Below are 10344 nucleotides of genomic sequence, written 5' to 3'. Positions count from 1 at the left end.
CGTTAGCGGGGGGTTTCCCGGACCAATAAATTATTTTTAATGCTTTCTTCAGAGCGCCCATAGCCACCTCCGGGTAATGATTTGTGAAGCGACACGCACAAACAGATGATCTTTGGAGCTGGGCTGGAGAAAAGAGAATTGATTGCATCATAAGCGTTGGCCAGCGTTGGAACTGACGGGTTATTTTTGGCCTGTTTTCTCACGTCTCTTTGTTATTGGTGAGCTCTGGGTGGTTTTTGGTGGTGTGAAAAATATACCGACAAGATGATGCTTGCGAGCGAGCGAGATGCCTTTGTTAAAGTCAAATCTGGGGGAAGAAAACAACACAATTTACCTTAGAATACCTTCAATGTTACATTCCACAGTAGATCATGCCATCTAACCAGCGTATCCTAGGGTAAATAAAAACACAATGTGTAAATATTGACATGTTCAAAACGTACCTCAGCAGCTACAGCTCTTTCCATGCCCAATGTATACAATATTCCGTTGGTCACCGCTGTCACAATGGATGAAAAATTCTACAATTGACTTTCTCCAACCCTGAGAAGCAACCCAACAACTGAAGCAAACAACACACGTACAAAGTAAAGGGGCATCTTCATATGGGCTTAGGCTCACGCTCTTCACTCACCGTCCTTGGACAGCACAACAATGCAAACATATTTGCATAAGTTCTTGGCTTCCGAAGTGATTAAAAACGAACAAGAATAAGAGCGAGAGAGAACCCAACCAACCATGCAAGCAACCAGATAAAAGCAAGCCACCGATGCCACTAGTTCCTCGGTTCGGTATGCCATCAATGCAGGGGGAGCAAAGAAAAGATCAACATATGGCCACGAGTGCATAGGACACTCGTATGAGATCGTTTGTCTCCGTCCGTCCGTCCGTCCGTTCGTCGGTCCTATTCAATGACATGCGGATCACAGCCGAGTCACGGGAGCTGCTGATAGTAGCAAAGCCATATTTCTGCTCAACCCGATAGCTTCCCGGGTGACTCGGAGGGACTTTAACGTGTCCCCGGGTGTCTGATTGATGACTGAAGGATGAACTGAAGTATGTGCCTCGGAGCGTTTGTAGTCGAGCCGGGGTTGTTTGGGTTTGCATATTTTCATGAATATCAATCAAAACTTTGAGGTCAGTTGCATAAATCTGCACAGAGTAGGCGCTATTCGATGGAAATGGAATCGGGCGTTGCTGCTGGGCCGTTGACGCGAACCCGATTGGATCCATTTTATTCTCCAAGATTTAATTTTCATATTGAGTAGGATTTTATTGGCGGTGTGGTTGACATCCAGAAGAGTAGTAAAATAACGCTATTTTCTTGATCTTGATGTTTCTTTAATCTTTTTTTTTTTTTGCATTTGCTATCAAACGCAAAACCGTTTATCGAAACAAAACACACAGCACACATGCGTTTCGGCAGGTTGTCCCGCCAATAATATGCTAGACTCAAGCGTGCCATGATTGACTTGACGTTTATTCTTTTCATATGCGACACCGTTTCGGTGATCACACAGTTGGCGGTGACTTGAAGTGCCACGAACTGAAGCGACATCAAAATGGCACGAAATCCACTTTTGAAATTCCCGGCAGAAGGAAGTGAGAACACAAATACACACACACACACACACACACACACACACACAGACCACCGGAGCCTGCATGCTGTCAATCACAAGCGCTGCTCAATCGAATTGAAAGGGACACGAAAGTGGTGCGAAATTTTCAATTCCCATCCGTCCGTCCGGTGGGAGAGCGTGTTGGGAAGAGGGAAGAAGAGGAAGGTGAGTTCCTCGCTCGAAAGCAGCTTTTCCCATTTCCAGTATGCAAAGCGAGTCGCGATCGCGATGTTTGTGGCCAAACAAAGGCATGAAAAATCGCCCGCTTCCAGGCGGAAGCATAAATCCAATCAATGGTTCATCATCAATTTTTCGCCAGCATCCGCACGGACAAACACACACACACATATGGACCTTTCTACCCGGTAAGTACACGCCAAGTTTGTGTAGTTTGTTTGCTTTGGAGCTGAGACAAAACTGCCAACCGCTGCTGGCTCCCCTTCTCGTCCTGTTCGTGTTTAACTTCTTTGAGCATTATATTTAAATTCTGTCCAGCGGGCTTTTCAACCAGTTTGGCCGTGTGCGCGCTTCATCACGTTTCTTTGGCGGGTTGGCTCTGCCCTTTTCCAGGGCGATGTATTTCTCTTCCCATTCCCTTACACTTCCTTGCTGCGTGTAAGAAGGCGGCTGTAAGACAGTTTGAAGAGGAAGAAAACCTCAGACGTGGACCGGACGAAACCTCAACAGAGGAGGCCGTGTCTATCTGCTGGCGGAAAATCAATCCAAGCGAGAACGAGCTTCCAAATCGGGTTCGGCGGGGGCTTTTTTTTGCACCACGCTTTGCAAGCCACAAACACCGGAGGCAAGTAAATCGGTTCCGTCAAACATCCATTAGCATACAAAACCCTCGCCCTCGGTAAGCTTGATCCGTTCGGCTCCTGGTAGGTGGACGATGATGGAAGAATAACGAATAACTGTCAATCGCGTTCTTGTTGGGACAGGACGCTTTTGCTGCCAACGGCAGACGGCGTGAAGACGTGATTTTGATGCTTTCAAATCTACTTGTGTGGGGAGTTTTGGATCGGTGAAAGGTTAAGTCTCGGTTTCTTGCTATATTAAAGAGATGTTGCCTATAACATAATTTAATCTACAAAACTTATTATTCTACAGTTTTAGGTTGCTTTGGGAATAGAACTCTACATGATGTAAAACAAACAAACATTCCAAATTGGTGCACAAGGCCAACACAATGGTCCATCAGCGAAGCATTATGATTTGTGATAACATTAATCAATGGAGACTCGCTTGAATATTAAACAATGGAATTAGTCCACACAAGAGGGGAGGATAATATTCTCATGGATAAACTCCCGCCCCAATCTCCCACATCTTGACCAGCAGCTCCATTGTTGACACGGGGCTCTTTGACCGGGCATTAAGTCCATCAGGAAGGGTCAATTGTCACTAAAGCATAAGTTGCTTACATAAACACAACAGCCGCGCCAATGTGACACTGCGTAATCGAATCGAATAGAGCTGAGCCCGTTGGAAGGCCCGTTTCTTCATTAGAATTAATTTCCCCAATGCATTCTTGCTTGATAAGCATTTGGAGGATCTAGTGAGCCCGTGGCATAAAAAAACTGTTCCCGAATTAATGCAAGATTTATGGGCGTCATTTATCAAAATTAATATTCTGCATTCGTTTAGCTTTAATACGTATAAATGTTACAATTACTGAAGTATATTTCCCCCTAAATTAGATAGATTTCATAAGCTGGACATTAACTTTGAACATTTGATATCTCATTCCACAAGATAAGCTACCGTTTAGCCTCAAACTCCTCTCCCGGAAAGGGTACGAGATAAATCGACGTAAAACTTTTCGAAGCCTTAACTCATCGTCCAAGATGCATCTTATCTGCACCTTTCCAGTGCAGCCCAGAGCAGTAAGAAGCGAAGCTGCTGATTCTGCAAATACGCATCAGACGAGCCCTTCGTTCTAGCGCCAGTAACGACACCTCCTGTTGCCTTCGCAGTGACGATACGTCGTCGACGACGACGACAACGACGACGACACTAGTCACCGGCCCCGGCCATCACTTACTTAAGATGCAATTTATGGTTCTTTATCCGCATCCGTTTGCAACCAACCACCACCTCCACCCACCACACTGCTTCGTGAGGGAGAGAACCAGAGACCCGTATATACTGCCAGCCGTCCCAGAGCTCCAGACCAAGCCCATAACGCTTAACGGCAGCACGTGCCGGAAATTACAATCATAATAATCTTCTTATGACAGATGATTGGGTGGTTTTTCGTCATGTTGTGTGCGCGCGCCATCGTACCCAGTTGGGGTCGGAGAGAGAAGATGTCAACGTCGACTGCAAGGGCTGGGTTTGAGTTGTTGTTGTTTTTTTGTCTACTCTCCAGAATCTTCGCACGGATGTTGCACTTAGTGACGGGCCTAAGCAGCTAAACGGAAGCACGAAGCGTGGGACAGAAGGTGTTGAGCGGGCGCCCGTTTATCTCGCCGGGTGAAAGGCGTGTGTTCTCCTTGCTCAGGCTTAGGAGACACTTTCCTTTCTGCTTTGGCTTTTCAGGAGAAGAAGATATAGGATTGGCTGTGACACGACACGTTACTTGCTATCTAATGGAAGTGAACATGCAGTTACTGCTTGTGAGGAACGATTTATTTAATGCAATGCAAATTATCGTCATCAAAGAGCGTGTAAGGAGCAAAAACGATGAGCTTCAATGTTGTCTTACAATGACATTAATTCACAAGGATCTTGGGACGATGATTTCATACCAAAAATTGCAAACTCAAGAGTGTCCTTCATGTCCTCATCCCAGATAATGATTGTTCACTTAATCATCCAATGCAAGACAATCGTTGCCAAACGCACTCGAATATTTAGTGCTGCACATGTTTCATTGCAATATGTCCCTCTCTCACACACTCAATTGACTTATCAACCACTCACACAAATGATCAACCCATCAAAGAGACACAAACACACAAACGGCAGATGAGCAGTTTTCAGACACAGAAAGACCAAAAAAAAAAAGCCAACCCTTCGGACCCACGCTTGGTGGTCAAAATAAGTCATAAATTGTCTACATAAGTCTTTGAAAGCGCATTACCGGCTTCATTGTTTGCTGGCTTTTCCATTGAATGCTGATCCTATCACACACTCGTTGGGTTGATATTCGGTTCGGTTTTATTTAAACACACACACACACACACACAGCATCACAACTTGGAACAACTAGCACTGTGCGATGGGATGAAACATTATATGCTTCCTCTCGTTGCACACTGTTGCTCGGAATGCTCGGATACGTACACGTGTACAGGAGGTAGCTGCGTTCCCCTATCCAGTGTCAGGCCTGCGTAGTGTCCTGCTGCGTTTGGTAATATTTCAAATCTTAACTCACACCAAAGTCACCCAGCTACGGTCTTTTTTACTTTTGTGCTGCCAAGCAAGATAATTTTCCAACCAACTTAACCAGCTCTCCGGAGTGGTGTCGTCCTTTCCTCCGGTCGTCCTACTTCAAACTACATTCCTAACGTTTCGAGAAGATTTGTGGAAAACAAGGGGGCGAAAAACGATGGGCTCTAGCTGGGATGTTGTCACATTTTGAAGCGCAATTAAATTGCTTCCCGCAACCCGAAAGGCTCTTCCCGTCGACTGTGAGATCCTCATCTCCGATGGCACAGCGGGACGGCCATGATGGCGTTGCGTTGCACGGAAGGATACTTCAGCACAGAGAGAAAATAGCGAGGGAAAATAAAACCCGAGCGAATGACTGATGCTGGTTGATTTGAGTTTTCTAATCTCCGAAACTTGCCAGCTTCTCCACCCTACCGACAACAACAACACAAAGTGTGTGTGGACTGTTCATGGCTGGTAAATAGGATCAAGCGCTCCCGTGTCTACCGGAAGCAATTATTTGACAATGGTGATGGGACGGCTGTTGAAAGTGAGTGGGAATTGCGAACGGACAATTTGGAGGACGCGCTGTTCAACAAACAACAACAACAACATCCCAACGATGACATTTTCCTTTTTTTGGATATCCTCCCGTCGGGGTGTGTTTTCCGCACATTCTAGACGTTAAGGAACAAACAAGAAAGGGACAGCTTTCCAGGAGTTTGTTTCGATTAAATTACTCTCCTTCGCTAATGAACATCAAGTAAATTGTTCCTGATTCCTTCTGATTGGCCTGTTCTCCTCAACCTCCCGCGTCTCATCCTCTAAAGGAGTATTTCTTTGGAATTGTTTTGTTGTCTCGCGCGCATTGAAGAAGCGTTTTATTGTGCATGTGGTCCTATTTCACCTCCGCCAAGGGACTGTGGTTTGGAAGAAACTTTTCTCCAACCAACAAATGCAACCGAAAGGAGGAAAAACACATCGCACGACAAAGGCATTTCGTGCTGGGTGTGGGGAAGAAGAAAAAAACACAACTTTTCTTTCACTTCCGCCGCGCTAATAAAAGAAAAGAACACCACAACCGATCCCCCTCCGGTGGACGACAACTGGACTCGGGGAAGGACTTGGGCAATTGCTTGACGAAAGTTTTTCGACGAGCAATAAAACTCGGTACTCTGCCCTAACAAATAGACCACTGAAAAAGGGGGCGGCAAGAGGGTGGAAAATAGCGGGCGAACAAAAAAAAACCACAAACTTTCCACGGTACCCTGTGGTCAAGACATCAGATGATTCGCGAGTGCAAGATGACGGGTTCGAGGAGCGGAAACGATTTGTTGTGCAAATACATCAAATGTGCGAGAACCAGTTCCACGGAGCTTTCCCGTCGCACTCGGGGTGGGATCTGGGATTGAATTTCGTTGTAAAGTTTTCGCCGGTGGATGATTTTACACCGGTTTTTTCTTTCGCGTTGTGTGCCGTGAAGCATGCTTTTGTTTTTAACTTTTATTTTAAAAATAGTTATAATGGTTTATCGCAAGATCAGAAATTGCATTATGATGGGATGGTTTGTTCAAGCTGAAGGAACGTTAATTCAATTTACTTCCATCGCTCAGTTCGCTTTACAATACGGAACAACTTTCGCCGGTTCTATTGAGGACTTCGTCCTCCGATAATGCGATTTCGCTGGTCCATAAAGACTTGTTTAATCAACAATATTTTCCAGCAATGCATCATTAAGTCCCACAGCAACGAGCACAACTTTGTGTCCACAATAAAGCGACTTTAAAGGTCAATCTTTTTGGGCTATGGGAAATGTCAGAATAGTCTCCAGCGATACAGACAAAAGGAGAAATTCTGTCTAATAAATTAGCTCTTGTTCCGGTCGGTGGTCGTCAGACAGACACAGTACCTTCATCAATGGGTGCCTTCATCCATCCCGGTGCCAAAAAGGCAACCCAAACCCAAATTCCAAACGATTGAGCAATTTCATCTGCCAAACGTCGAGAAAGAGTGTAAAGCGAGGCCTTTCTTTTTGGTGCCTCTGGTTCTCCGGAACACGTACTGAAAGTAAGATGTTGAAAGAAAACCGTTTTCTTTGGCATTTCAAGGTCTTATGAAAACCGTCGAAGGAAAGGTTAGGTCTAAAGTTGCGTCTTGTGTGAAGCGTTTGTGTTTTGCTTGTTCGTTTCTGCCCAAAACAACACGCTCGGAAAAGAGAAGAGCGAAAAGCCCTTGAAGATCCGTTCTGGACTGCCCAGGCCCGGGCTAAGTGGGAAGAACGATTTACACAACAATAAAACATTTTACCCATTTCGAAAAAGAGGTGGAAAACAGTGGAGGAAACAACACAATGAGCGGTTTGCAGCAAAACAAACAAGACGAGACGGCCACTGGGTCGTCCTTTTGCGTTTGCTATGGTTCGTTAGTGTTGGCTGTGGTCAATCGTATCGAAGAGGTCAGTTGAAGCAGATTCTGGGTGTTCTTGGGCGAGAGCGAGGAACGCTCAGATCTGCTTCATCCATTTTGGGCCTGCACGATACACACTGGACCACACAGTTAGTTTCGGACAAGGGTTTGGGTTTGGGTTTGTTTTGGCAATTTTGCAATCCCCGTTTTGGATGATTTGTTTCGAAGCAGGTCAAAGTTATGCAAGTTCATATTGGACTCGAAAACTTTCCTCCTGGTTGTTGCGAAATATGACGTGAACTAATGCGCTGAACTCAAAACAAGTTCTTTGAGGAGTGTGTTTTAATCCACCTGCTGCTAGTGCGCCGCACTCCTGGGACACATTTCTCTTCGCCAAATCATGAACGATGGATAGATTGTAACTCGAACGCAACTCTCGCTCCAAGCTGCCACCACCGGCAAACTTAAACCATCCATCCCTTCAATGTCCTCAACTCCCTCCGAGTACCCTCTCGACTTCGACGAATCTTCATCGAATCTCGTTCGCGCTCGAGACTCTATACCCTTAGGGAGAACCGAACCGAAGACCTACGCGATATTGGCCCGAAGATCGATGGGTTCGGAGGCGCTAAAGTCGCGAAACCGATCCATCGTCCGTGCTCCCTCCCCGCTCCCCGCTCGAGTCGGGTGTGGTGCGTGTGCGAAGGGAACCGGTTTCCCAACGGCGGACAAGACAGTTTTGTGAAACATTATTCACGTCTTGTTGGATGTCAATTGAGCGATTTATTTAACATTCCTCGCCACGCCACGCCGCAGCACGCGGCCAGTCTCCCTGGGGGGGGGGGGGAGTAGGACCATCGCACGCGAAGGAGGGAACCGTCGTCGAGCAGTTGCTTTTCGCAACAAACTGCCGCTTATACAGCTTGGTACTGTGTCTAGTGCGTTGGCATGTGGCATACGAGCATGTGGCATAACACAACCCGTTTGCTAGATGGGAGGAAGGGGATGCTAGCACACGTTTTGAAGTTTTATAAATTGCCCACAATAAAAGAAACAGGCAACAGGAACTTCGAGGCAACCCGCTGCCCGTCGTTATAAAGTGCGATATTTGTTTAGTTAATGATCGCTAGACAAACCGTACGTACGAGGGCGTTACGGTGTGGTTTGGCTGATTTACGTCATATAAATCTGGCCATTTGCGGGCGCATTCATCCACCCTGCTTAAACGATAAACTTTCAATTGAGTGTCATTTGTACTGATACGTTTGAGCATTGAATATGTTGAATAAAATTCGTCGGAAGACGAGCATTAATCAATCGTAATGTTCTAATGATAAGGAAAATACTTGTGTTGTACAAGTTCTAAGGAACATTCGCGTGTTTTATGAACATTTTCCCAGCCTTACCACTTTTCCAGGAAAGGGTTATCCCACCGCAAACAGCTCATTTCGCACAAACCAGCCACAACCGCCCACCATCACATCCCGCATCGCTGCGTTAAAAGCTGCATCTATGCTGCATGAAATATGCTGTCGTCATATTTCTTGCCGTCTGACAGCATGAGTCGGGACTACGGAAATGCCAAGGAAAAGCGTACAACAACATTCCTTCGTTCGGCCCCTTTCCAGTCCATTGGGGGGAAAATCGTACTCGCGAGCAAGGCTGTTGCGGCAGGCCTGCCGGATGTAAAATTATCACCTGAAGCACATGATTTATTGAGATTCCGGCGGTGGTCCGTTGCCAGTGCTCGATTAAAATACTCCAGACGCGGGCGCGCGCGCGCGCGCTCTCGCTTCAGGGAAGACACATGATCGTCGCCGTTGGAGATGCGAGATGACGTCGTACCAGTACCAGTACCACCAGAAACAGCAGGAACAGCAGCATGTGGGTAAGACAAATATTTTAATGAGGACAACAATTTGGTTTGTCGCTGTACATGTTTGGCGGGCTGTGTGTGTTTTTTGTTATTTGTTTGTCTCACAGTTTCATACCGGCAAGCAGTAGTGTGAATGAATATGAGAGCAATGAATGCTTTTTTCCCCTTATCCCATCGTTTTAGGGAGGAACATGAGCTCACGCAGCATGGGATGTAGATTAACGTTTAAAGTGGGCACCAAGGCATATGATACATTTTGACGTTTTTAATGGTTGGCGTTCATAACTCATAACGCAAAAGGACTTTTACATGATCCAAGCATTGCTCATTAGGAAGGGACGTTAATTGAATTTAACGTAGAATGTGTTAAACAAGATGAGAAACCAGAGATTGTTAACGGAAACACATGATAAAGGATAAAGTTGATGTAATGTTTACATTAACTTCTTGATGCGTACTTCAAGCTTTGAAATTCAAATAAAACACTTTCGTTACTGCATTAAACATTAGCTCTTCTGCTCATAACTCTCCGCAGAATGGAAGGCCAAAAAATGTCTTGAATTAAATTTAAAGCCCCTAAAACTAAGCCCTCCGTACTTAACTAAACGGTACGATTTAACACTTAAAAACTCCTACCATCTTTGAGTGATTTGTGCAATGACCATGGAATGATTCCCCTTCTCTCCAAGTGGTTTCCATGCGCAACCCACAATTATCGTTCCCACTCAGAGTGCAAAAATTCTGCCCAACTCCACTTAAAATTCCAGAACAGAAATTTACACCCCTTAATTTAGCTCCTCCAATTTCCAAGGATTTCCACTCTCAGCGCTCACTCACCCGTCAGATAACACGTTTGTCTATGTGTTTTGTTGTTTTCCCCCCCCTTTCCTCTACTTATTCATTTACGTCGATGATCTGCGTTGTAAAACTTTACGACCACAAGGTAACAACAACACCCGTGACCCGTGACACTGCCGCAGCCTGCACCCTGCGAATGAATGGTCTCCCATTCAAGCACCGCCCCGTGAATTAGCAATCATTTTCAAATCGTTTTTCATGCGAATA

General features: G+C 45.6%; 1 long non-coding RNA gene across 1 annotated transcript; it reads left to right on the top strand.

Annotated features, from left to right (window-relative positions):
* Positions 1-1493: 1493 nt before the first annotated feature.
* LOC120901819 lies at positions 1494-3217 on the top strand. Its single transcript, XR_005739329.1, has 2 exons — positions 1494-1987; positions 2733-3217. It is a non-coding gene; the product is annotated as an uncharacterized LOC120901819 (long non-coding RNA).
* Positions 3218-10344: the final 7127 nt, after the last annotated feature.

This window comes from Anopheles arabiensis, chromosome 3 (genome assembly GCF_016920715.1).
Source record: "Anopheles arabiensis isolate DONGOLA chromosome 3, AaraD3, whole genome shotgun sequence".
Taxonomy (NCBI): Eukaryota; Metazoa; Arthropoda; class Insecta; order Diptera; family Culicidae; genus Anopheles; species Anopheles arabiensis.
This window is presented reverse-complemented; position numbering and strand designations above follow the sequence as displayed.